The following is a 26699-nucleotide window of genomic DNA, read 5'->3' on the forward strand; positions in this document are numbered from 1 at the left end:
AAAGTATGGTTGAAGGCGGTCCACATTGAAAATTGGATGCAAGCCAAGGAATGGGTGTTGTTGGGAAAAGTATCCAATACGGAATGACCCTATCCCACTCTAAGGGTGATAGTACCTCAGCAAAAATCAAAGCAAAGCTATTCGAGATTACTTCTTTATGAGATGTACAAGAGGGGAGAAAGAGATCCACTAACCGATGTCTTTCGCTAATGATTGATCCAATCTTCTCTCCTTGCTGCTTGCCCCCAACTCCTTGCTCTTTCACTGGCCCAGCTACACCAAGATCCTGCAAAATGACAAGAGAGGGAAACTACAAGAAGCATACATTCATAATTGATTCAAGGATTAGAATAAATCAAATACACAAGCATAACAATACACCATTGAAACACATGCATATAGAAGAACCTCAAATGCTTTATTAATGGAAGAAGTAAAGTTCAGGAAGTGATACAACAATAAAAGGCCCAATCCAACATCACCTCCCAGCAGAAAGAAATCTTCTCTTCACCTCCTTCAAAGCAAATCACCCAATAGTTCTAAACTCAAACCAACAGCACTTCCTTACATTCACAAGATTCCAGCCTCCCTAGACCTCATGAGAGAGCTCTATATATAGGAGTTTTGGAGAAAGGATGAGTCAGCTTGAGGTTGGCATGAAGCTGACTAGTGTCCTCTCCCACTTCAGTTATTCTTCAGTTCTTGAGTCCACTTGGAGGTTCTTGCTTCCACTTGGAGATATAGACCCTCTTACTCATCACCAGTCGAATTCCCTGATCCAAGTGTCATTTTGGAAGCTTCCTGGGCATTTGACACCTTGAGGAATGACTGTGCCACTTGTCCAAACTCGCCCAGCGCAAGTAGCCTTCTTTGCAGTTGACATTCAGTGCAGGTACACAGTGGAGCAGTTGACATTCAGCGCAGATGCTCAGTGGAGCCATTGACATGATCCGGAATTAGCTTGTTTTTGAGTGTTTTCAGGTGGAGAACTGCTATTCAGTGTTGTGGTTTGCTGACCTTGTTCCTCTAGGGGTAGGAACAACATGTTTAGGGACTTTGGATCCCTTAGATTATGGACATTTCATGCTTCATGTTGTAAGGCACAAAAATGTCTATAACAGTTGCCCCCTAAAGTATGAGGTCGTTTATCGGGTGAAATGCTTTATCAGGAGGATCCGAAGTTCATTCAATCGCTGAGAGGTGACTTGTAATAAAATACAATACAATACATTATTTTTCATTCTGCTTTCATGATCTAGCTGAGGCAGGCATTCCCATGCTCAGCTTTATAAATTCATTTTAGTACATAGAACAGACGATCATCTGATGGTAGACTGATAATTCTCTGCTGAAATTATCATCCTTTGAGTAGGATGATCATCTGCTGAAATGATGTACATGTCAAATGTCTTTATATTTCCTGAATATATATCGTAGCCTGGATGGATGAAACTAGATCCGGGGTCTTCAAACTCGTTCGATCTTCACTCTAAGTACAAGTCGATCCATTTGAGAATTGCGCTGAAGTCGAACATGGAAAGACATCGCTTGATTACCGGTCAATGATGAAAACCGTTAACAAGCGCGAGAGGAATCACCGATAATGATAATGACCCTCAAGGTACTGCAGTACAATTCACGTGGTGTGAATATAGGACTTGGCGTCGAACACCACGCAAAATCTTCTGGTCGAAGGTCATTGATGTATACCTGTCGCTGGAAGTGAGAAACTTACCATTGAGGCATGCAAGCTTCAAAGTACTGAGGGGGGGTGTTCCTAGATCAACTTCTTGGATAATGAGCTGAAGTCGAAAAGAAGTGATCTGTCAAAGGAGGGCCTTAATGAATCCCACATCAGTGACACGGAACGGAGCTAATGATTTTAATGGAGGTGAAAACATTCTGTGAAATATGATTTAGGGTGGCGATCATGGATGGATGAAGGATAATGTATGGCAGTGGATGGGACACGGTTGACTCTTTCTGAACAACATCTCTTGAACATATAACGACACTGATGCGATGGATCGGTAGCATTACCCCAAATGTGGATGGTTTGGCGAGACCATGGTGATGAGACCGGTGAATGAAACAACCCAACCAGATGTGATACGGAGGAAAAGTGTCATGTTCAAGAGCGACTTGCTACCATTAAAGCTTTGAGGTTCTCCCAATTTTTCCCCAGTCATTTCTGACCAGTACCTCTTTATTTTTGTCAAGCTTGAGGAGGATAACATATGCTTGTTCTATAACATGCCCTTCGGGCAAGCCCATCGCTATGTTTTAACGAGCCTAGCGATAGGGAAACTCGTTCTCGTCTAAAGACAAGTTTGTCGCTATTTGATCATTTTAACGAGTCTAACGACAAGGAAAACTCGGTCCTTTTCATTTTTAGAGAGTCTGAAAAGGTACATAAAGTTAACTCCAAAGTTCATTTTTTGTCATCTAATCCCTTAAGTTCGAAAAAGTATAAAACAATACAGAAGGGATGAGTTTTCGATAACTTTAACGAGCCGAATAAAACAAGCGCTCGACCTTTTTGTGAAATAATCCCTCAAGTCCAAAAAGATTAAAATCTAGAGGAGGGATAGCTCTTCCGGTCCTTTTAACGAGCTGGAAGGACAAAACTCGACAAACTTTTCATATTTTACGAGTCAGATGAAAAGAGCTCAAAGAAGACTCGTCTTTTGAGGAACGAGTGATAAACAGGGATAGCAACTGATTCCAGGTACAGGTTGGAATTTTCCAATCACGGAAGTGTCACAAGGATGGCTAGGTGAAATCACTCTTCAGAGCTGTTCCTCAAAATGGGTAAACAATCATATGGAGGTGAACGATCGGCCAAATGAAAGTGGAGGTGGCAGGTGCAAACACGACCAAGGCTTTTTATGGTTGATAAATTTACGATGACAGAGGTTATTTACCGGGATAGGTTCATTTTTTATTTTAAAATGAGCTTAAACTCTGGAGGAAACATTTCTCACTGCTTATATTTATTTTTTAACGAGCATGAAGACCGCGTTAAAACTGCTCGGATCTTGCGTTTATTTTTTAACGAGCATGAACTTTATGCTAAAACTGCTCGATCATATGATCAAATTTTGATTTTTTACCATTACTAGCTTTTCTCTTTTCAAGGATAGTACTGCATTCTCAATTGCTGCAACAAACTTTGTTAGAAATGAATAATATTTGCATGAAAATGAGATTATAACCCTAATATTTCACTTTGAACTACGTAAAAAGCCATTAAAAGGTGTTTTTATCTCTCATTTACCATTTCATTTGCATTTGGTTTGTTGGAGTTCTGGAGGTGCCTCTTCCCCCTTGATTTTCACCAGCTGATTATGTCCGCCAATACTGCAGGGAAGGTTCCCAGCCGAGCAGAGACGGCAAGGTTGTTATCTGTGAGATTACTGACAGGTCTCTCAGGTCCATTCTGTATACCATTGGTAGGATGTCTGGTAGCGCAGCTCTACATGTTGCCAACAGATCTTATGTGCAGCACGCCTGGGAGTGTCTCCAAACGAAAGTATTCAACTGGTGTGATGCAGTACTTGTTCAGATGAAAAGTCAGTTGACCAAGGTAAAGGACGGGAAGCTGAAGAACTTTGGATTTGGTTCTATTCTGACTGCCTTCGCCTTGGAGAAAATCCCACTGATGCAGCCTCAGTACATCATACTCGACTTGCCTTCTCCGACCAAGCCACGCATGCAGAGGTGGGTCGATCACATGCTGGTCAACCTCAGATTACTTTTACTGATGCCTTCTTCAGGTGGTTCGAGCGCCAGGAGATGGTCTTTTCCGAGTATCCATATGTGGGTATGGATTTCCGAGGTGATCCGGATTTAGTGTTACCGGATGGAGAACAGTGGGGCGCTATTGGTAAACTCTTTGACCATATCACTGTTTACTGTTTTATTCATAATGTTGCTGTGCTTTATTCTATCAAGACTTTTAATCATACTCTTGGGTGCATGCAGATGTTGGTCCTGTTTGTCCAGCGGTTCGTCCGAGACCGCCAGTTGCTGCCCCAGCAGCAGAGCCTGCTAGGAGAGCTATTCTCCGCGACCTTGACAATACTGAGACCCTTACAGTTGTGCAGGAACAGGTTGAGAGCCTTACTCTCGGCATTACCGATGTGAGGATTGATGAGTTACCTTTACAGCTGCAGCGACACACTACTGGTGTGCCTAGACGATGGACTCGTCTCTTGCGCATGATTGCACAGGCCGTGACGTGCTATCATGAGCACCACTAGGCTAGGGTGCCCCCTAGCATCTTTTTGAGTTTTAGGTCACATGACCAATTTTATCTTGGTTACAGAACATTATGTATGAACTATAAACAACTTATATATATTTTGATTTTCGAGTTTTATTCTGATTGAGTTATATGATCCATATGTACAATCTTTGATGATGTGTCCTTTTATAAATGTTGCAAATGTCTATCTAACACATAGTTTGCTAATGAGTCAGTTAATGTGTTTAAGTTTCTGGAAATATGTTGATATTGAATTGAATCAAACTGTCTTTCCAAAATCTTAACCCTTAGGAACATGCGATAAATAGTTGGATTGCGAACGGAATATATACCATTGAGTTGTAGTATTACGAGCTGTGAGTCTAGCCTGACAATTAGTCGACGTATGCCACGTGTGATGGCATAAGAGAGTAGTTCTATCAACGCGCTATACTCAGCGATGTTATTCGTTGATTTCCCAATACACACACCTATGAAACTTACTAACTCGTCGCTTGGATAAAAAATGGCCCAGGCTGCGGAGGATAGGTTTCGCGAACTACGAGTCGCTCTGTTGGCATATCCAACACATGTCTCCAGAAGGTTCGACATCTGCAACAAATGAAAAAGGTGGATCACTCGACCAGAACAAATACTTTAGCGAAAACAAAATACAACAAAATCATGAAGGTTACTATTTAAGCATAGTAACGCTTGAGGTACAGCCCGTTGCGGGGCTGCGCCAGTGGAATTCCATTATAATCCATTAACTCGTAGGCTCCTTTTGCTAACACCCTTTTAACAATATAGGGGCCCATCCATAAGGACTTGAATTTACCTGCTCCCAATTTATCGGATTCTTGGTCATAAAGCAAGACCAAATCACCTTCTGAGAAGACACGGGGTTTGACATTTTTGTCGAACTGAGCCTTGACTCGTTCCTTATGGGCTTCGTTAGCCAAAGAGGCATCACGAAGGGTTTCATCCAATTGGATTAATTCCAAGAAACGAGCTTCTTCTTCTGAAGTTCCAGGGAGAAGATCGATTTCGAGTTTAAGCGACGAAATTTCGCACTGGATTGGCAAGACTGCTTCCAGGCCATACACCAGTTGAAAAGGCGTGAACCCGGTTGCGTTCTTTACCAATGTTTGGTAAGCCCACAAGGCTGAGTACAGGATTAGGTGCCACCTTCTTTTATGAACCCCGATCATCCTTTGCAACATACGCTTCAAGACCTTGTTGATTGCCTCAACTTGTTCGTTGGCTTGCGGATAATACGGGGTAGAGCTGTTGTGAGATAGCCCTAGTTTGGCAGCTAATTCGACCATCATGTGATTGCGAAAATGCGACCCGTGATCTATAACTATAGCCTGCGGTACGCCGAACCTGGCGACTACATGATTGAAAAAGAAAAGGGCAGCTGTTTCACCAGTGTTATCCAATGTATGCATCGCCTCGGCCCATTTGGTAAAATAGTCAACATCGACTATAATATACCCATGCCCCCCGGTCGAGGTGGGGTTACATTGCATGAAATCGATGCCCCACTTGGCGAAGGGCCCAACAGCAACTATCGGCTGTAAAGGTGCGGGTGGTCGTCTGGTTTTGCTGTCAAAAATTTGACAAGCATGGCAACTTCTGACTACGATTATGCAATCTTTGAACATGGTTGTCCAGAAGTATCCTGCTCGTAAGACTTTTTGTGTTGTTGCATATCCAGATTGATGCCCCCCACACGCGCCTGAATGACATTCATTCAGGGCTTTTTCGGCCTCCTCATGGGTAAGGCACCTCCTCAGAACTGTATCGATACCACGATGGTAAAGTGTATCACCGACGATCATGTAGTCTTTTGCTTGGTATCGTATACGTTTTTGTTCGGAGTGAGAGGTGTTTGGCCTGAATTTTTTGGTTTGGAGATAAACTATGATATCTCCATACCACTCATCGCTTGTAGATATCAGAAACAAACTTTCGTCCACGATTGAATCTTCCGATGTTTCATCGTTGGACGACGATGGGAGATCGCACAATAATTCTGTGAAAACTAGAGCTTTCTTTGATTTGGATTTTACAAATTCCAGATCAAACTCTTGAAGGATCACTATCCATTTTGAATATTTTCCCCCAAGCAACTGTCGCGACTGTATATAAGTCATGGGGTTGCAATTTGACAAGATGGTAGTTTTCCGAAAGAGGACATAATGTCGAAACCTTTGAATCGCTTGAACAGCTGCAAGCGCTAGTTTTTCAACATAAGAATATTTACTTTCCGTATCATTTAAGTTTTTACTTAAATAATAGATAGGATGTTCAATTCCATCAATCTCTTGAACTAAAACCATCGCAATGGTCGTATCCGCTGCAGCCAGATACAGGTTAAAATCTCTTTGATAGTCCGGGGCGTACATTAATGATGCTTTTACTAGACAATCTTTCAGAGCATCAAAGAAAGCTTGCGCCACCTGGTCCCAGACAAAAGGTACATCCTTTTTCAAAAGACGAGTATAACCTTTAGCAAGTTCTGCATAATTTGGAATGAACCTCCTCAGAAAGTTTTCTTTCCCTTGGAGTTTCTGAATCTGAAGCAAATTTGAAGGTGGAGGCAAATTAATGATTGCCTGAACCTTGCAGGGGTCGAGACGAATCCCATCCTTAGAGACTACAAAGCCAAGTAAACGACCAGAACCGACGCAAAACACACATTTGTGTGGATTGAGTCTTATCTTGTAGTGTCGGCAACGTAGAAATATCGCTCTCAAATGCTGCAGATGATTAGTCCGCTTTCGCGAATGAGCCGGGAGGTCGTCGAGATAAGGTTGAACAATGTTCTTGATGTCATGGAAGGCATAATTCATTGCCCTCTGAAATGTCGCCCCTGTGTTCTTTAAACCAAAGGGTAGTTTTCAATAAGGGAATGTGCCCCACGGACAAATAAATGCAGTCTTTGACTGGTCCTGTGGGCGGATATTTATTTGATTATACCCGGAAAATCCGTCCATAAATGAAAAGATTTCACATCCGGTGCATTCATCAATTATTTGGTCGATGAAGGGTGTAGGGTAGTTGTCCTTCGGACAAGCTTGGTTTACATCCCTATAATCGACACACACTCTAATCGTCCCTTGTTTCTTCATAACAGGGACAATATTCGATACCCAATCGGTTAGAGGAACCAGGTAGATGAATCCAGCATGGAGAAGTTTTTCAACTTCCGCCTTAATGGCAGCGGCTTTCTTGGGGTGCACCTGCCGAAGCCGTTTTCTTACTGGTTTGACATCAGGATACATTTTAATTTCATGTTCAACGATACTCGAGTCAATGCCTGGCATTTCATCATATGACCAAGCAAAGACATCTCTGAATTCACGGAAAAGAGCGTTATATATTTCCAGTTCTGAAGGGGAACAACCTTTGCCGACATAAATATTCTCTACAACATTTGTTTTAGTCGAGATATTTATGGCTATAGTCTCTTCAATATTGGATAGGTTTCGCTCGGAATCCACCGTGTTTACAGTATTTGTTAGGAATTCAAAAACTGAAGGGTGATAAAGGTCACTTTGAGTATCTTCTTCATATTCCGGAAGAAGGGAACGATGGTGGTGATCATTCCATGGTGCCCCATCAATCATCATTGATTGTAAGATTCCTTCGTCAGTCCCATGTACTTTCGACCAAGGATCTAACGGGGTTACATATTCTCTAGACCTATCTACCCAAACGCTTGACGAGCGTTGATTTGGGTTCGCCTCCCATGCTTGAAACATTGATTGCTACAATATTTCTAAAGGGCTTGGGGGCAAAACACTTGCACGATCCATGTCGACCTTCGTGGAAGATATCATGTTGCAGGTTGCTACAAACGGTATACTTCCCATGTAAATAGGAGGTGGTAGCGCGAAAGTTCCCATCAATGTGGGGTCTTTCAATAATCCTACTCCGATATCTTGAAGCGAATGGTTGCTCTCATGGATCATGGGAATGCTTCCTGTAACCTGTGAACCATTAGGGAGGAAGTTCTGTTGGTCGACGACCGTAATCCCTCCTTCAAACGGGAATGCGATCTTCCTAAAATAAGTCGACACGACAGCTGCCATGGAATAAATCCATGGTCTTCCCAGTAAGATGTTGTAGTCAAGATTTCCATCGATGACTTCCACATCAATTTCTACTGTTTTTCCTCCTAGTTCAACTTTTAAGTTATTAAGGATACCGTACGGGGTATAAGTCCTTCCGTCGAAAGCTTTTAATGTTGTCGAAGATCGCGACAAGGTTGGAGATCCTAAAGTTTTCCAGCAACTCATCGACATAATACATGTTGATGCTCCTTCATCAATAATTGTTCTGTGAACAGTTTTGTTGAGGGCTTTCACTTGAATAAGGAAAGCTAATTGAGCTGGTAACTGAGGATCGTATCCTTTGTGATCAAAGGATACAAGATTGGAATCCTTAGGATCAACCCCACCAATTGCTGATAACAACGCCTGCCTTTGGGTTGGACAATTTTGTAGTACTTCAAGAGTCGATATAGCGGACGACGATTGTGCCAAATCTTCCACTATGTTATAATGCTGCGCCGCTCTGGCGCGAGGATTAAATGTCGACTTATGTACTACACCCTTTGGCAGTTTTATTGTCAATTCAGGAATGATGGGTGGTATGACTTCTGTCGAAGTTGTTGTCGAACTACTTGGTTGATCTTTACCTTTTTCGTTCGACAGCTGAGGATTCCTGTAATCTTTGTTCCTTGTCGAAATCAAAGCATCATTCTGCTGTTTTGAAACCGACAACATAAGTACTTGCGACGGGGAAGCATTTCCACTGTCAACCAGATTTTGACCTGGGTTGGGAAATGGATCAGTGAACACAACTGAGGTTTGGGAACTTTTAAAGAACCTCTTTAACTCAGCTTTGAATGGGAAATTCTTTGTGTTATGATCCTTATCATCACATATTAGACATGGATAATTTTGTTTCCCTTTCCCAGGAGGGTTTGAAGAATTTTTCCCGGGGGATGACTCACCCTATTTCTTCTTCTTCCCTTTGTTTTGCTTTTTCTTGCTTCCTGGTTGATTGGTTTCTTTGCCCTTATCAGCTGATACGGCATTTACTTCCGAAGCAAGAATTTCTTCTTTTGCATTTTGATCCGAATTCTTACGGGCTTTCTTTGAGGAAGCCTTTATCGATTTCGCGTTTGCCGTGCCAATCACTCCGTCACCGGCATGAGAGTCACTATTTGATTTAGGAGGAGGAGGGATTGAAAATTCCGGTCTAGGAGCGTCCGGTATTTTGTCATAGAGCGTGCCGGACTGAGTATAAACTAAGTCCAAATACTGTGCACGAGTGATAACTTGCTCCTCTGTTACGACTGCCCCCTTTGCCACATCTTCCGTTATAGCAGGAAGTAACGACTTTATAAACCACTCAGCTAATAGTTGATCGGGAATGTACGTTTTCACCATCCTATGGCGACGACGCCACTCATGTATATGATCAGATATATGGGTGGCAGTTGTCTGCTTGAAGTTGGTTAATATTTCTGTTCCCGTTTCATACCTTATCGGTAATTGAAAATGGGTTAAGAAAGTCGTGGCTAGGGAACTAAAATTGTCGAAAGAGGCTCTTGGCAATTCAATATACCATTTAGCCGCTGGACCTGTCAATGTCCTCTAAAAAAGGCGAAGTCTTATCGAATCATCGTTTAGGGTGTTCGACGAACACCACAGATGAAAAGTCATCACGTGATTCGATGGGTCTTCACCTGGATTTCCATTGAATTTAGGAATGTCAGATGGAAGTTTATGAGGAATCGCTGGCCACCATGGGGCATAAGCAATCAGATCGTTGGTTAACCGGTGTAAGTCAGGTAACTCTAAAGTTGCCACGAATGGTAACTGTTGATTTAGGTTAGGTGAAGCGTAACCAGGGTACGATGGAATCGCTTGAGCAGTGGGCCTTTTCATACCAGCATAATGTAATTGATGTTGGTATGACTGATACGGCTGGTGGACTTGACCACTGTAAAGTGGTTGGTTTTGACCATTTTGGATATATGGTTGTCCACTCTTCGCAAAGATCTGCTGCTCAGAACCTTGGTATACTTGCTGGAATTGTGGTTGTTGGTATTGCACTAACCATGGTTGTGAAGCCATGTTCTGTTGTGCTATGCTAACCGTTGGACCGAGGTGCGGGGTAATTGTACCCGTTTGTACCTGTGTCGCCCCACCAGTTGGTGATTGTGGTTGTGACCCATGTTCAAGAGGCTGTTGCATTACAACCTGAGAAATCTGAGGTTGACATGCAATAGGCATCGCTTGAACTTGTGACACTGTTACAATAGCCGGTGTGGTTGGGATGTTCGTCATAGGTACACACTGTTGCATAGAATATACAACCCTGGGTTGTTGAGGTAGCATAGGTACCCAACTACTTGATGCAATTCCAGTATAACCTGAATACTGTTGTGAGCTCACGTATGGGTACCCTCGCGGAGGGGGTAATGAAAGGGCATACTGCCCCCCATACGGTAGCAATCCGGAACTCAAGGGGATTGATTGTCCTTGGGGACTGGATTGCCCAAATTGACTTCCAAATGGGTCAATTTGGTGAGTCTCAACATAAGAGTTGCCGGGTATTACTCCGGATGAACAAACTGGAACAGACCATACTGTCGAAATAGTCCCTTGGTGGACTCCTTCTAGCGGTTGTGAGCTAGTTGGGACAGCTGGTATGCTGGCAAACATCGTTGGAGTAACGGCAGGGGCTACTACTGTCGCTGTGTCATTTGACACAGTCCTGGATGATGACGGTTGTTCAGACATTTTAAGTCTATCCAATAGATTGCCTAGCGATTCTACAGGAACCTCCACTTGTGGTGGATTAACTTCTGATGAAGGAAATAGAGTGACCCCGACTCCAAAATGAGTTGGAGTACTTGCTTGCGGATCCTCTGCAATTTCCTCTATCACAATCAAACCCGGTGGAAGAGGAAGACCGTCAGGTCCGTAAAATATTTCTGGTGCCGAAGAAGTGGTTGTTTCGGCAGCGACAGTTGTTTGAGGAGCAAAACTCTCTGGACCGGTTACAGATGGAACTGGTTCAGTTATACAAGTATTTGCCCCCAGACTAGGATCAATATTATTGTCCTTCTGTGGCTGTTGAACTTCTTCTATAGAGGCAGGGTTTCCAGAAATGTTTGGAGTAACCGAAACCTCAGATGCAGTTGGAACACTTGTTCTAACTTTTATAGGAGATTTTGAACCGGTTAAACGAGTTCGTTTTGTCCGTACTGTTTTCGATTCCGGAGACAAAGACGGTTGACTCGTAAGCCTCCGAGAACGACGGGGTTTCAATTGACTTTCTTCCACGATTGCGGATTACTCGATCAACCAAAATATTAAAAGGGGAAATTTGTGTTTCTGAATTGAATGAATTTTATTAGACGCTTTTAGACACAACTTGCTTTTTCACTTTTTAAGAGTCGAGAAAAAGCTAAAGATGACTCTAGTCTCCTTCGATGTTTTAACGAGCCCGAAGTGACAAATGCTCAGATGGAATTTTTTAGTTATAGAGTTTGAAAAAGGCCAAAATAAACTACTCTGGAGATCTAGGCAGAGGGTGTGCCAAACTTTTCGCAAAACCACAGAATACGTTTTACGGTACGGGTGGTCGATCTTCGTGAATGTTGTGTTCACTGCATTGCGATCAGTAGGGCGGCCGACACGGCTTCCTAAGGATAAAAGATATATGCCTATAGGGGTATCCCAATATATACGCGACGGTATGTGGGAGCACAAGTCCATATTAGTGCCACCGACTCTCAGGAGGAATCACCCACCTTCTTCGAGATCGACAGTCACTACGTTTAACGACGCCGGAACACGTCTCTAGCTTAGACCTCTATTTGTTTGCGTTATGTTTCAAAGCGTTGTTAGGTTCATTCAATATATTTTACGTTGATCTTTTTAAAGTTTTCCTGTCAAGGTTCACCACGAGATGTTTGATACAAATTCCTAAATGCAGTCTAAGATTATAAGCAAGCTTTTTCAATCTTTTCGTCTTATGAAAATCTTAACTACTGAGGGAAAAGAAAGACATCATCTTTTCACACAGATCAAAGAGCATACACTAATGAAATTTTTCCTAAATCAACATGCAAACTTATCAAATGCAAAATGCACCATGCAGGTATTTCTTTTCTCTTTCTTAATGTTGATGTACTACAAAAAGAAAGTTGTTGTATAACTTTGAATTCAATTTCAGGTGAAAACAAACAAGCTTGTCCAAAATCAAAAGAAACCTTAAGATTTACTTGTTTCGACACTAGAAATATATAAATTCAAACCATATGGCGAAAGCAAAAGCTCAATCAGCTATGAACAGCAAACAAACTAACTCTTAAGATCAAAACGACACTTTATCATAGGTCTAGATCTAAGAGGCCACAGCAAGACTAGTTCACTTTCATTATGGGAAACTGCAAATGATGTAAGAAATACACAAAGAAAAAATACAGTTTCTTTATACAACCGAGGCGGAATAGTGGCAAGGAAAGTTGGTTTCAGATAGGCACATTGACTGACAACAGGCAGCAAAAACAAGGATGAAAACAGGGCAATAAACAACAGGGAACCCCAGTTGCACAATGCAAAACTGGTCCAGCGCAGGTGGTACACTGTCAGTTTGACATTCAGTGCAGGTAGCCCCTTCGGGACCTACGATGAAATGTAGACTGCCTTCACAGTGCCTGCAATGAAGAGATAAACTCTCGTTTTTCTCAGTTTCCGGGTCATAGATTGCTAAAAAATTCACAGTTTTTGGCCAAATCAGAAGCTATCAATCAAGTACACACCAAGGGATGAAAAGGAGGATGAAAAGCTATCACTAAGAGCTATTCAAATTCCTTGTGGATCGGCTCTTCAAATCATAAACATGCCCAGAAACTGAGCTAGAGTAGCTGCCCTCTACTTTGCATTTGAAAGATCCAAATGCAGTTCGATTTGGTACTCCCTGTGTTTAGGAAATGAATAGCAAAAACACAAACAACCAACAAGATACGATCCCCAGCGGAGTTGCCAATTTGTTGTTGGGAAAAGTATCCAATACGGAATGACCCTATCCCACTCTAAGGGTGATAGTACCTCAGCAACAATCAAAGCAAAGCTATTCGAGATTACTTCTTTATGAGATGTACAAGAGGGGAGAAAGAGATCCACTAACCGATGTCTTTCGCTAATGATTGATCCAATCTTCTCTCCTTGCTGCTTGCCCCCAGCTCCTTGCTCTTTCACTAGCCCAGCTACACCAAGATCCTGCAAAATGACAAGAGAGGGAAACTACAAGAAGCATACATTCATAATTGATTCAAGGATTAGAATAAATCAAATACACAAGCATAACAATACACCATTGAAACACATGCATATAGAAGAACCTCAAATGCTTTATTAATGGAAGAAGTAAAGTTCAGGAAGTGATACAACCATAAAAGGCCCAATCCAGCATCACCTCCCAGCAGAAAGAAATCTCCTCTTCACCTCCTTCAAAGCAAATCACCCAATAGTTCTAAACTCAAACCAACAGCACTTCCTTACATTCACAAGATTCCAACCTCCCTAGACCTCATGAGAGAGCTCTATATATAGGAGTTTTGGAGAAAGGATGAGTCGGCTTGAGGGTGGCATGAAGCTGACTAGTGTCCTCTCCCACTTCAGTTATTCTTCAGTTCTTGAGTCCACTTGGAGGTTCTTGCTTCCACTTGGAGATCTAGACCCTCTTACTCATCACCAGTCGAATTCCCTGATCCAAGTGTCATTTTCGAAGCTTCCTGGGCATTTGACACCTTGAGGAATGACTATGCCACTTGTCCAAACTCGCCCAGTGCAAGTAGCCTTCTTTGCAATTGACATTTAGCGCAGGTACATAGTGGAGCAGTTGACATTCAGCGCAGATGCTCAGTGGAGCCGTTGACATGATCCGGAATTAGCTTGTTTTTGAGTGTTTTCAGGTGGAGAACTGCTATTCAGTGCTATGGTTCGCTGACCTTGTTCCTCTAGGGGTAGGAACAACATGTTTAGGGACTTTGGATCCCTTAGATTATGGACATTTCATGCTTCATGCTGTAAGGGACAAAAATGTCTATAACAATGGGGGAAAGATGATCTTAAAATCATTGTGTCCCAAAACCTTGGTAATGGTATAAGGCCCGCATCAAAGTGGTCAGAGCTTCTGATGGGCTCCAACAACGCGTTCTTTCTACAAATGAAACCAAAATTTGTCGCTCACCTAAAACTTATGTGGCACATAATGTTGATCATGTTATTGCTTGTACTTGGCATTGGATTTATCCAAGATGTCATGAACCTATTTTTACATGTGATGGATACGTTTAATAAACATGTTTTCTTTATCAACATCGAACCGTACATGTGCGTATTTTTCCTGTGTAGTCGCACGAGGCATGGCAACATCAATCAGACACAATGGTTGAAATATCAGACCCACTTGAAAGGGACTGCAACCAATCGAGCTATGGATAACTCTATTATAATTGTTCTGCACATAGGGGAGGCTCTCATCCCAAGTTCATGGATGTTTGGAGTTGTACATGCATAATATGTGCATTTTCATTATGTTGATGACCTCTATTTTCCCAATAGTCTGGGGATGGAATGTAGTCAACTTGGTGAGCTTTTTGTCCAATAATGACTAGAGGATTGACCAAAATGTGCTCAGGAACATGTTATCTCGATTTAATATAATGGTATATGGGATCCCAAAATGTACCCACACTCGTTCAAAGAAGATTTTGGTAGTGTTCTTTGCTGTGATACTCTTCTTGCAAGCAACCAATATAGCCATCTTAGAAAATCTGTCCATGACCACAAATACATAGTCATTCTACCATGTTTGGTAGAAGGGAGGCTAGATAGGAAATTCATGGGGATGGATTCCTAGGTTTTTCTAGGAGTAGGCACAAGAGTGTACATGCTTTTATTCTTGATTTCATGGCTTGGAGATGGCACAACCACTGCAAGATCTGATATATTTTCCAACATCCTGTCAGAGTTTTGGCCAATAAAAATACTTTTGTAGTATGAACACAATTTTCTCCACACCAAAGTGTCCTGCAACCCTACTGTAGTGTGCCTCCCAAATCAGCTTGAAACGCTCACTTGAAGGAACACAAATGTAGCTCAGATAGAATAATAATGCATCCTAGAGGTGGAAGCATAGAACTTTCTTTTCATCCCCTAGAATCTAGTATGTCGGGGCAAACTTTGGATCATTTTTGTACAATTGTGCCCATCTAATGGTCTCATGGCCACAAGTGTTGAGAACAGTAGTCAGTGTTGCAACTAGAGGTTGATTGAGGCAATCTGAAACATTATTGGTGTTTCCCTTCTTGTATTTAATGTTCAAATGGAATTGTTGTAGATATGTAGACCAATTTTGATGGCTATTATTTTACAACTTCCCTTGTGTCTATATAAACCGAGGAGGTCATTGATCTGTGTGGATGATTGTCTCCTTTCCCAGAATGCAATGTTTCCATTGTCGACAAGCCTACATGATAGAATGCATCTCTTTATCATAGGTGGGATATTTTTGAATCGTATCAGAGAGTGTTTCACTATGTTAGTATGAAAATTATTAACAAGTGTACCAAAAATGCTTCACTTAAGTCACTGGTGACAAGTGACTTTAATAACAATATGTGGTTGTTTAAGCTTCAGATCTGCAATAATAAAATGAGAAAACCCTGTAGCAAAAATATTGTATGTGATCTAAAACAAAAAACAACAAGAAATATCTGATGTAATAACCCAATAGAATAAGACTTGTATATGAATAATATTTTTATTAAAACACCTAGTGAAGGAGATATACAACAAGGGTCTAGAAATCCTCTCCATGGGATAGGTCCTTTGATGTCCTTGTGTTACAACAACCTATTCTCTCTCTCAATATGTGAAAACCCAAAACAAAGAATAGAACTTAAGTGGGAGCTCAAATGTGAGAAGACGATAATGGTGATGATGATAATGATCATGGTGAAGAATGAATGGAAAACCCTCTTATTTATAACAAAGTATTGGGTTGATCTCAGAAACGAAAAATAATAAAATAATATTGACCAAATCAAGATGTAACTGTTAGGAATACTTTATTATATTTTTTGGAGAGGAAAAAGATATTCAAAATGGTCAAATATCTTTATTTAGAAATAATTAACAAATAAAATGATTTATTAATTATTTCATGAGGATTAAGAAAGATGTGAAATTGAAATAATTATTAAATAGTGATTTAACAATTATTCAAAAAATGGAATTAAGGAATAATAAATAAGTATTGATTTACTCAATTATTCCTAGGTGATTTAGTCAAATGTGACAAGGAATGATTATTCCTAGAGAAAATTAAACAAATAATGATTTATTCAATTATTCTCATGGGGTTTTTTAATTTTAATAACAATTAATTTAATAAAAATAGTTTACTAAATTATTTCTCATGGTGAAAGTGATTTTACTATGGTAAAATTAATCCTACATGATGTATTTTGATCCACCTAGTTAGAATGGCTAGGTGATGATATTTTAGGTGATAATAGATTTCCCCCCAACGTATGAGTGTTAGGAGAAAATTGTATGACTGAAATACATTGTAGGTTACACTTCCACAAGACACCAAAGGGGAGTCAGAGAGAGAAAGAGAGATATAGCTGAATCAATACAAGGAAGGATGAAGGAATGGAGGGGTGAGACATACTAAACTGATATAAGTCTCCTTTTATTTTGGAGTACATGATCTCAAATGAGGTGGGGGAGGCATACCCATACCCACCGAGATAACTGAGTATAAATAATAATGGTGTGCCTAGCAATGTGGGTCTGAGAAACAAAGTACATGATACATGATATGTTGGAATCAATGGGCTAGAAAATAATATAATGAATCGCATATACCTAATGTGCCTAGAAAAACAGAGGCCAAGACTGAATACAATAACATCTGATTATATTAGAGGTAATGCCCCTCAAGATGACATGGTGAGGGGGGATCACAACCAAAGAAGCCTTATTGAATGGGGAAAAGGCTCTGAAGATTTGAATGGATCATTTGAATGAGACATGCATGTTGTTGGTGCTACAAGTGGCTGAAATCGAACCCATCAAATCTACCGAACTACATCTAAGGATGGATCAAAATCTGTGGACATCCGAGCATGTGGGGGGCTACCTAAAGGGCCACCCCTCATGAGGTATAGAACATCTCACACTCACCTGAGAATCATTGATACAATTGTATAGATCACCAAACCATCAAGTGTACAATTCTCAATTGTGAAATAATGAGTTGGCGTCGAGCATGTGAGAAACAACTAAGTCAAAGGGAAATGATGATTCACTTTGCTTGATATGAGGCATTGAAAAAAGATGAAGGCTGGAACCAAGGTACGCCACCCTCTAGACCACACTTCTGGAATAAATGTGTTGAAGTCAACAAAAGAGGGCCCTCCATATTTAAGGCAATGAGGAATCCTCAATAAAGGCACGAGGAATCATAGAAAATTGACTGATGGACTAGCACTAGGGATGATGACGGAAAGAAACAAGATGAGAGGTAGACTGATGACTTCCTTTTTCAAAGCATGATATGCATGGTTGACCTACTAGAAACTGACTCGATTCCATAGGGGATGGTCAATTACTCTGATGGGGAATTTTCAAAGATGGAGTAGTGTAGCTGGAGGCCAAATATGAGCATGATGGGATGAATGCGAGATAGAGATGTATGGAGAAATGTAACTGCAATCAAGGGTACTCGAAGTAGACTCCATAGGTACAAGGGTGAATCATCTTTGATTCTTTGAACAAGGGTGACTCGATGACGCTTCTACATAGGGGAGGCCCTAAGGGGACCTTTTGTAGCAGCTACAACCACCCTCCAAAATTTTTCCTATGCTTTGATTTTAGAACCTTCCTTCTAAACCACAATAACTCATCTTGTAATAATCTAGGTATCCATGCTTCAAGTGAGATTTATCCTTTTAATCTTGTCTTTCGTTTGTTCACTCAGTTGATTTTCTAACCCACAAGTTGATCTCCTAACTTGGTCCCTTAATAGTTATGGGCTCGGCTTAGAAAACTACACAATTCTTCGAGGCAGGTGACTTTACTATTGGAAATTGTGTAGTCTTGACTTCTAGTGAGCCTTGAGCTCTAGAAATTCCTAGTTATGGAGGGTAGCCCGACACTAATCCCAAAAACTACGCAAACCTCACTGTGCTTAGAAACTATGCAGTGCATCAGTTGGATAGTTGTCAAGTCCTTCCTAGAACTGTGCAATCTTTCTGAGCAATGCATGTCAATTTTCCCAAAGAAAAAAAAAAGAAAAAAATATCCCTAAAAAATAGGAATCTATTTTATTAATCCAAAGGAGGCACTTGCGCTATTTTTGGAAACTGCCACCAAGTGTCACTTTTTCCTTGATTTTAGGCATGTACATCATAAACCTAAGTTGGAAAAATCTATTTAAGTGAAGTTTCTAGATCTCATTTTCACACTCGATCTTAGAGCTCTAGAATTCCCAAGGAAATCAAGGAGCCTTCGATGCGATAGTCGTCACTTTTCACAGTAAATTTTACTTTTCTCGTCTTTTGCCACTTTTTATGTTGCTTTTCGTTGCTTAGCTTATGTGAGTATTGTTTCACTTTTTTCTTTGAACGACTGTTGGCGTTTTAACTTGTTTTATCTTGTAGAAGTGTTTTTTCAAGTTATATATTGTCTTTCCCAAGTGTCACATGAGTTTTCCTGTTTTTGTAGCAATTGGTGCCATTGTAGCGACTCCCTTCACATGCTCATTTTCCTTTAGTTTATCAATTACTGAACTTGTTTCACATGCATGCATCAAAAATTAGTCAAATCTACATTCAACATTACACTACCTTTCAGATCTATTTTATTTTTCACATTCCCCTTGGGCAGATCTGGGTCCCCTTGCCCAAATCTCACTTTTCACAACTATCTCTACGGAATCTGGAGACTAAAGCCTCTAGGTTGGCTTTTGAAATTATGCAGACCCTAGACTGGGCTGACTCCAACTACACACTGTGTAGTTCTAGGAGCCATTCTCCCAGGCAATGCGCATTTCCAGCCATTAAGTTCCCACACTGATTGTTGGGACTATGCAATGTGTAGTTCCCACAGTCATTTAGTCACCTCTCTCAGTCAAAACTACATAATCCTTCTCATCATGAGCCCGACTTGCTGCTTGATCTTGTCTTGAAGTTTTTTTTTTGTTTTTAGCTAACATTTGATTTCCATTAGTGTCCTCTATGTCCCATAGGTACAAAAATTATTGAGCATATCTCTAGCAGTTACAGTTAACATGGCATCCAAGAGAGTTGCATCAAAGGAAACCGCCGAGAGAAATATTGGGGAAGTAGTTGAGAAGATATCATTTGATCTGCTAGTGTATGCAAGTACTCAGTTGTTCATTGAGAAGGGAACAACACTCGCATGGTAGCAGATCAAAAACACTTTTGCAGGGGACTTCAAGGAAAACTTAGAAGACTAGCAGGTTTATCTCAACATCCAATGGTTAGGTTTTCACACTCCCCTTGGGAATATTTGGGCCCCCTTGCCCAGATATCAATGTGCACATCTATCTCTATATAATGTGGAAACTTAAGCCTCTATCTTGGCTTCTTGAATTGCAGAGAGCCTAGTCTAGGCTGGCTCCACCTGCACACTGCACAATTCCATGAGCCAGTCTCTCAGCTTGGCCACTAAGACTACACAATGCGCAGTCTCTCCTAGGCCATGGCCCAAACTAAACTATGAATTCTAGAGTTCTAGTCATCAAGATCCCACATTGACTATTGGGACTACACGATGCACAGTTCCCACAGTTAGTCAGTCACCTCTCTCAGTCAAAACTATGCTTTACTTCTCATCATGAGCCCGACTTGCTACTTGATCTTGGTTTTTCCTTTTAGCTAACATTTTCTTTCCATGAGTGTCCTCTCTATCCCACAGGTACAAACTTTGTTGAGGATATATCTTAGAAGTTATAGTTAACATGGCATCCAAGAGAGTTGCATCAAAGGAAACTTCTGAGATTAGTACTAGGGAAGAAGTTGAGAATATATCAGTTGATCTACTAGTATATGTGGATACTCAGTTGTTCATTGAGAATGGAACAACACAGGCATGGAAGTAGATCAAAGACACTTTTGCAGAGGACTTCAAGGCACACTTATAATATCGGTAGGTGTATCTCAACATCCAACGGTCAGGATTATACAAGGTTGCATGCAGGTACCCCATCTTCCCATGTGTGGACATTGTTAGCTAGATTATCTCACATACGGATGAACATGCTATGACATTGAGCAGTGCCAGCGGGAGAGATCTTGTGGCCTTTAAGGTAGAGAACTTTCAACAAATGTACCACTTGTCCAAGCTTATGAAGCGCATGGACTCACTTTTCTATGCCACCCATATCTATGTGAACACTAGATATATTTTCAAGCACTGTGTGAAAGAGCCATCAAAGTTTAGGCAGACACCTACTCATGTGTACAAGACAAAGTCCCTCAGGAAGGCTTACACAAAAACCTTTCCTGAAGGGTGGGTATTCTTACTAGACTAGTTGGTGAATGATGGTGTTAGTCTCAGTCAGTTCTGCCTGTCACCAATGATCAAATATGTTTTTACCAATTTTTTTTAGGGGTCTCAAAGTCAAATTTTATCATGGCACTAGGTTTTCAAAATAAAATTTGGTCACTGGCTAGTGTGTCTAAGTCTATTGTTGCTCCTTCAAGATTTTCATGTTCCAGTAACTGCCATCACTCATTTGGGTGTGCCATCTCTGAAAATTTTCATGTTCATATCAGTTTCAATATCATGGTCATGTCATTTTTCAAGTGTTACAGGTCATGGATCAGTCAAATTATCATATTGGTCTTGGTCTAGGTCATCACTTGTAACTGTCATCATCATGTCAGTTTCAATATTATATCCATGTTTATGATCTTGAGTCCACATACAAATGGATTTAGTAACTTTGGGAAAGCAAAATAAAGGTATAGGTAATTTTTTATTTCAAATAAGACAATGCTGCAATACACTACCTCATCTCATGATTTCTCAAAGGGACATATGATTCCATGACACTACCAAAACAAAAATCAACTTTCAAGATAAAAAGGACCATCCAAAGCATCAAACGGGTTTCATTTCAGCATTCACAGGCTTAAGCATCTCCTTGGCAGGTAAGTAAGCATCTGACAACTCTTATGCATCCTTCGTTTTGAAGAACTCAGTGAAAATCCCTCTCCTAGGGTTTCGTAGTGCTTTTGGTCTCCAAATGATTTTGCTTCATTGCAGTGAGAAAAATCATATTTTTTATGTTCCATAACCCCCACACATACCTTATATACCCCTACCAACCATTTCCCATACCCATTCCCTTGATTTCCCCTCATTTTCCCTAAATCCTAGCTCAATGCTATGTTTTTGCAAATTTCTAGGCTAGCACTGTGTTTTGGACTTTTTCACACATTTCCCTAATTATTTTCAAGAAATTACACCTCCCTTCACTCCCTAACATATATACCTACCCCCCAAAATTTTCCCAAGAATTTAGACACCCTTAAACCCCTTCATCTCCCTCCATTTGCAAAACAGTCCCTTTTCTCTTTGAGGCCATTTGCTGCACATAGGGACAATTTTGTTTCAAAATATGTTTCTGACCAAATGGAGAATAATTTTACAAAAGTGAAAGAGGTTTTTTTCAATACCATGCCAAGGAACAAAAATTGAAATCCTTTTATGCACAAGTATTATTATTTGCGAGAAATGCCCAAAATACACTTGCTATGGGAGAGTTGCTTAGTATTTTAGCGACCAACTACAAACCTGGATTATCAACAAATGGGAAATTATTTTTCAAAATGAGAGGCAGTTATTGTTCAAAACATTCTAAATCACAAAAACCTCTCTCATATTTTAAAAATTATTTATGGTTAAATAAATATCACTCCACCTTTCAGCCCTATTTTCGTAGAAATTTGGCAATTTTTGGCACAGTCACACTGCCAAAAGCGTAGCATGGGCCACACTGCGCTTTTTTTGGAGAGATCTAAATGGAAAAAAATATACATGGTTGGATATATTTTTACTCCTACATCAACTTTGGACACCTGGTAGCCCAATTCATCAACTTTTACAAGGTGAAAATGGCCAAAAACCACCTAAAAACACCTTTCTACCCTGTTTTTGGAGGCCACGCTACGCTTTTTGACCAATCTTGGGATACGTATATTTTGAGGAGCTATACTTCACCATTTTCAGTGCTTGATGGCTCTACGGATAACTAGAAAGAGATATATTTACAATGAAATATCATGAGCTCAATTTGGACTTTAGAAAGGCCTCCAAAAGTGGCCTACAATATCACACTGCACTTTTCCTGGGCCAAGCTGCGCTTTTTCTAGGACGCTGAATTTCATCTACAGTTTGACCGGATTTGAATTTTTACCTATGTAAATATGTAATTGAGCATGTAATCATGTAACTAAGATGTTATTATACTAGATGAAAGTCAAATGAGGTAGATACATGCTAGTAAGTCTTTTGTTTTGGTCAACTGAATCAATTTTACTATATGGAGGGTTTGTTTTAACCTCCCTAGTCATTAGGGTTTTGGTTGAGACCTTTTGGGAATAGCTCCACAAGTCATGGATTCGACCCCTCAGAGTGGGGAGATGTTGCTCTGGTATTTATGTATCATTTTATCATTCATAGAATGGGTTGGACATCAAAGGAAAGAACTATTGTAGCTTGTACTTGGAGATTTTCTGGAAATCAAAGGATACAATTTGCAGCTATTATATAGGAATTCATGTGCAGTAAGTTTGTGATGTTGTTCTTTCTCTGTTATAACTTTATATGAAATATATTCATCTTGTCTTTCCATTTATCAATTCTTAAATGGTTTTCCTTGCAGTTTATAAATAGAATTCTTTGCATAAAGCTCTATTTTGATGGAAAATCATTATGTGTTACTTTCTTTCTTGCTTAATGAATTCATGTTTCATGCTCATTAAGACCTGTATCTTCTTATGAACACTACACTACACTAACAAACCCTAAGATCCATCACAAAAGTATTGCTGCCTTGATCCTTTATATATTTGTTGCTGTAACCCTTTGATCCTGTTGACCTAGCTACCTAGTTTTTCTCCTTTATCAGCCTAGATATATAGCCTAAAATCCTTTACATTCCTATCATCTCTTGGTTGTGATTTCATAGAGAGATCCCTCTCTTGTTTGGTAGGGCTAGATACCAAACTAAAAGCTTGGTTTGTGGTTACCTCCATTAATCTCCTTATCTGCTTGGGACATTGCGGAGGATAACAGATGGGAGGCCATTCAACTGGTTAGATATGTTGGCTCATCAGTTGAAGTCCCATGTGGCTAAGGGTTGGATCCACCCAATAGTGAGCAAGCAAGGTTTTACATGTCTGCATATTTACTAAATGCAATATGTTCCAAACAATAGTTCCCATGCATGAGCTAGACATGGACACTGCAAGAGACTATCACCGACATCTAATTCAAGTTTCTCTCTAACTAGAGATATCAAGGAGTGATGGCAAGGCTAACTGATCATTTTATCATCCCATTGTAAAAGCTTATATTTGAGTAGGATCCACCTTTCATGTCCCGAGAAGAAATGGAAGCGATAATAAACATTGAATATTGGTATGCCTCACCAAGTGCCACCTTCATCAGATTGTTTGGCGGAGAGAAGCCTTTGCATGTTCTACCAAGGTGTGCCACTGACAAGCTGGTCATGCAAGAATTTTCATACCACCTCTTTATAGGGTTGTCAACAAGACTGCATAGGAAGAAGAAAGTGCCATGACTCGCTCTTCCTTTGCGGATCGGGTTATACGAGATTAAGAGCTTGAAATATGCATATGTCGAGTCTAAATACATAGTGAAGTTTGAGTTCGGAACCAAAGACTTTAATCCGTATGATCCTCATGGTATTTTAAAGGAACACTTGTTCGCAAGTGTACTTTCCATGGATCCATGGGATATTTAATTGGCCTGAGGAGGACCCTTGTAGGTACTACTACAATGCCTTTAGGCTCAATGAGCTAGTCATTTTAGCAAGAACTTGGAAGGTTGCTATAAATACAACAGGATCTCTAGAAACAACATCAACAGTAGTAGAAGGAAAAAATCTAGTGCAGAGCAAGGGAAAGAGGAATATCGATGAGGATCTAGAGGGAGAGAAAAGCTGTAAAATGAGGGAAGATCATATCCTGGAGTAGGAAAACTTTCCAGTGGAAGCAAAGATGGAGTAGCGGATGAAGAGAGAAGAGCAAAGGAAGAGAGAAAAGCAGAGGTTGTAGGAAGAAGAAATGAATCTATAGGAGACAGATAAGAAGTTGACGGAAGAATAGGAGTTGAGGAGGAGAGAAAGAGAAGAGAAGCAAAAGTAGGAAGAAGAACAAAAAAAATGCGCGATGACAGAGAAAACATCATCAATACAGATTGATGAGCCAAAAAAAACAACAGCTGAGGAAGAGGGTGAATAGATGCAATATTGAGAGCTTGCTCAGCAGATCGAGAAATTTATCGAAGTGATAGACATGGAGTTGGAATAGGAGCCATAGAATGAAGACGCTGACTTGATGCCGAGAGCACCACAGGTCATCTCTCAGCTCCACCACCTCTAGTGTCAAAACCAACCTTAAGCAAGAAAGGATATGTTGTTATCCTTGATGATGATCCAATCATGGATGTGCCCAATCTATCATTTGACTAGTTGCGAAAGAATATTGTACAATCACAAAGGAAGCACTTTTCGGATGATCACACATCACCTACATTCATCAAGGAAAGGGTGATAGTGTCAAACACAAGGAAGCATCCAATTTCCCATGCAGAAGCCATCTTGGCATATACATGAGAAACAAGATCAAATGAGTACCTCACGGTTGAGAATGAAAAACTGGAAAAGAACTTGTAGGCTTCCAGGAAAGAGGCAGAAAATATCTAAGTATCAGTGTAGAATGAAATTTCTTCATTGGGAGAGTTGAAGACAATGATACTTTCTTAAGTATCAACACTTGGTGATACCATGCGAAAGCTTTATGATGGATTTGTCATCGTGCATAAAACAATTGTCCATGTGCATGGCTTAAAATAGTGGACCAAAGGATTTGTTCAAAATCTCAAGAACATACATACTAACATCGCCCATGTGCAAGAATGAACAATGTAGTACAAGGGGCCCCCACTTGACTTAGAGAAGAAGATGAAGCCACAGGAAGAGGTGGAGAAAGTGAAGGTCCAAATGTTGATCCAAAACTACGAGCAACTCGCCTTGTTCATCGATAGCATACATGCCTCATATGTGCAATTTTACACTAGTTTGGATGTCATGGTGAGAAAGCACAGGATCCCATCAGTTAGTTACCTCACCGATGCTAAACCTAAGAACCAAGTCTAGCGAGCGATCGATGAGTACTTGGAGAATCTAAGATGAGAGGCCACCCAAGAAGACTTGGAGCTAGGTGCACTCAACATGTAGAAGTACATCGTTGGTCCTGTCATGATCAAGACCATGTTGTTCATGCTTCAGAATGAGTTGGATGCAAGTTCCAAGACCATATACCCGGATGCCATGAAGGCGAGAGTCTGCTTCCAAAAAGACACCATCAAACAGTTTTGGGGACACCATCACACAGTACCAATCTTGGCACCGATATGTGACCGAGAAGCACCAAGTGGAGGTTGCTGAGTTGGACTTCCCCGTAACTTCGGAATCATAGTGTTTTGTCTTGTTAGGCTATCTATAACCTATTCTGTCTTACATAGGTATATGTGGAAAATTTAATATTATTTGTAAAATTTTTGTAAGTGAAATTCCATGTGTCAACATTGGAATATGAAAAGTCATTTTGTAATGTAATGTGTCATTTAGTGAAGAAGTTGATGAATCATGGGGGAAGTCAAAGAGTCACAAAGGGGAATGTCAAGAGTCGCCCCACCCTTTATTATAAATAGAACCTCATAACTCATAGAACGTAATTTTGGGAGCCAATATTTTGGCCAAGCTTAGGCTTATAAAAGGCTTGGGAGTATTGTGAAGAGCCTTGGCTTCTCCATAGCATAGAGCGAGTATGCTTCTTTGGAGGAGCATGTGTTCTTGACTGTAATTTTCCACTATTGGGGCTAGTGGTCATCAATGATATATGTATGGATGGAACTTTCACTTATAATAATAAAATCAGAGCCAACATGATTTCATGCATATGTTGTTAATATAGTACGACTACTCTTGTTGTATTGGCAATGTATGTTGTTTAACTTACACATTTTCTTATGAACTACTTTGTATGAATTTTTACAAATCTTGT

This window comes from Pinus tabuliformis, chromosome 8 (assembly GCF_031772625.1).
Source record: "Pinus tabuliformis cultivar Carrire ecotype Pingquan chromosome 8, CPIR1, whole genome shotgun sequence".
In the NCBI taxonomy this organism is placed as follows: Eukaryota; Viridiplantae; Streptophyta; class Pinopsida; order Pinales; family Pinaceae; genus Pinus; species Pinus tabuliformis.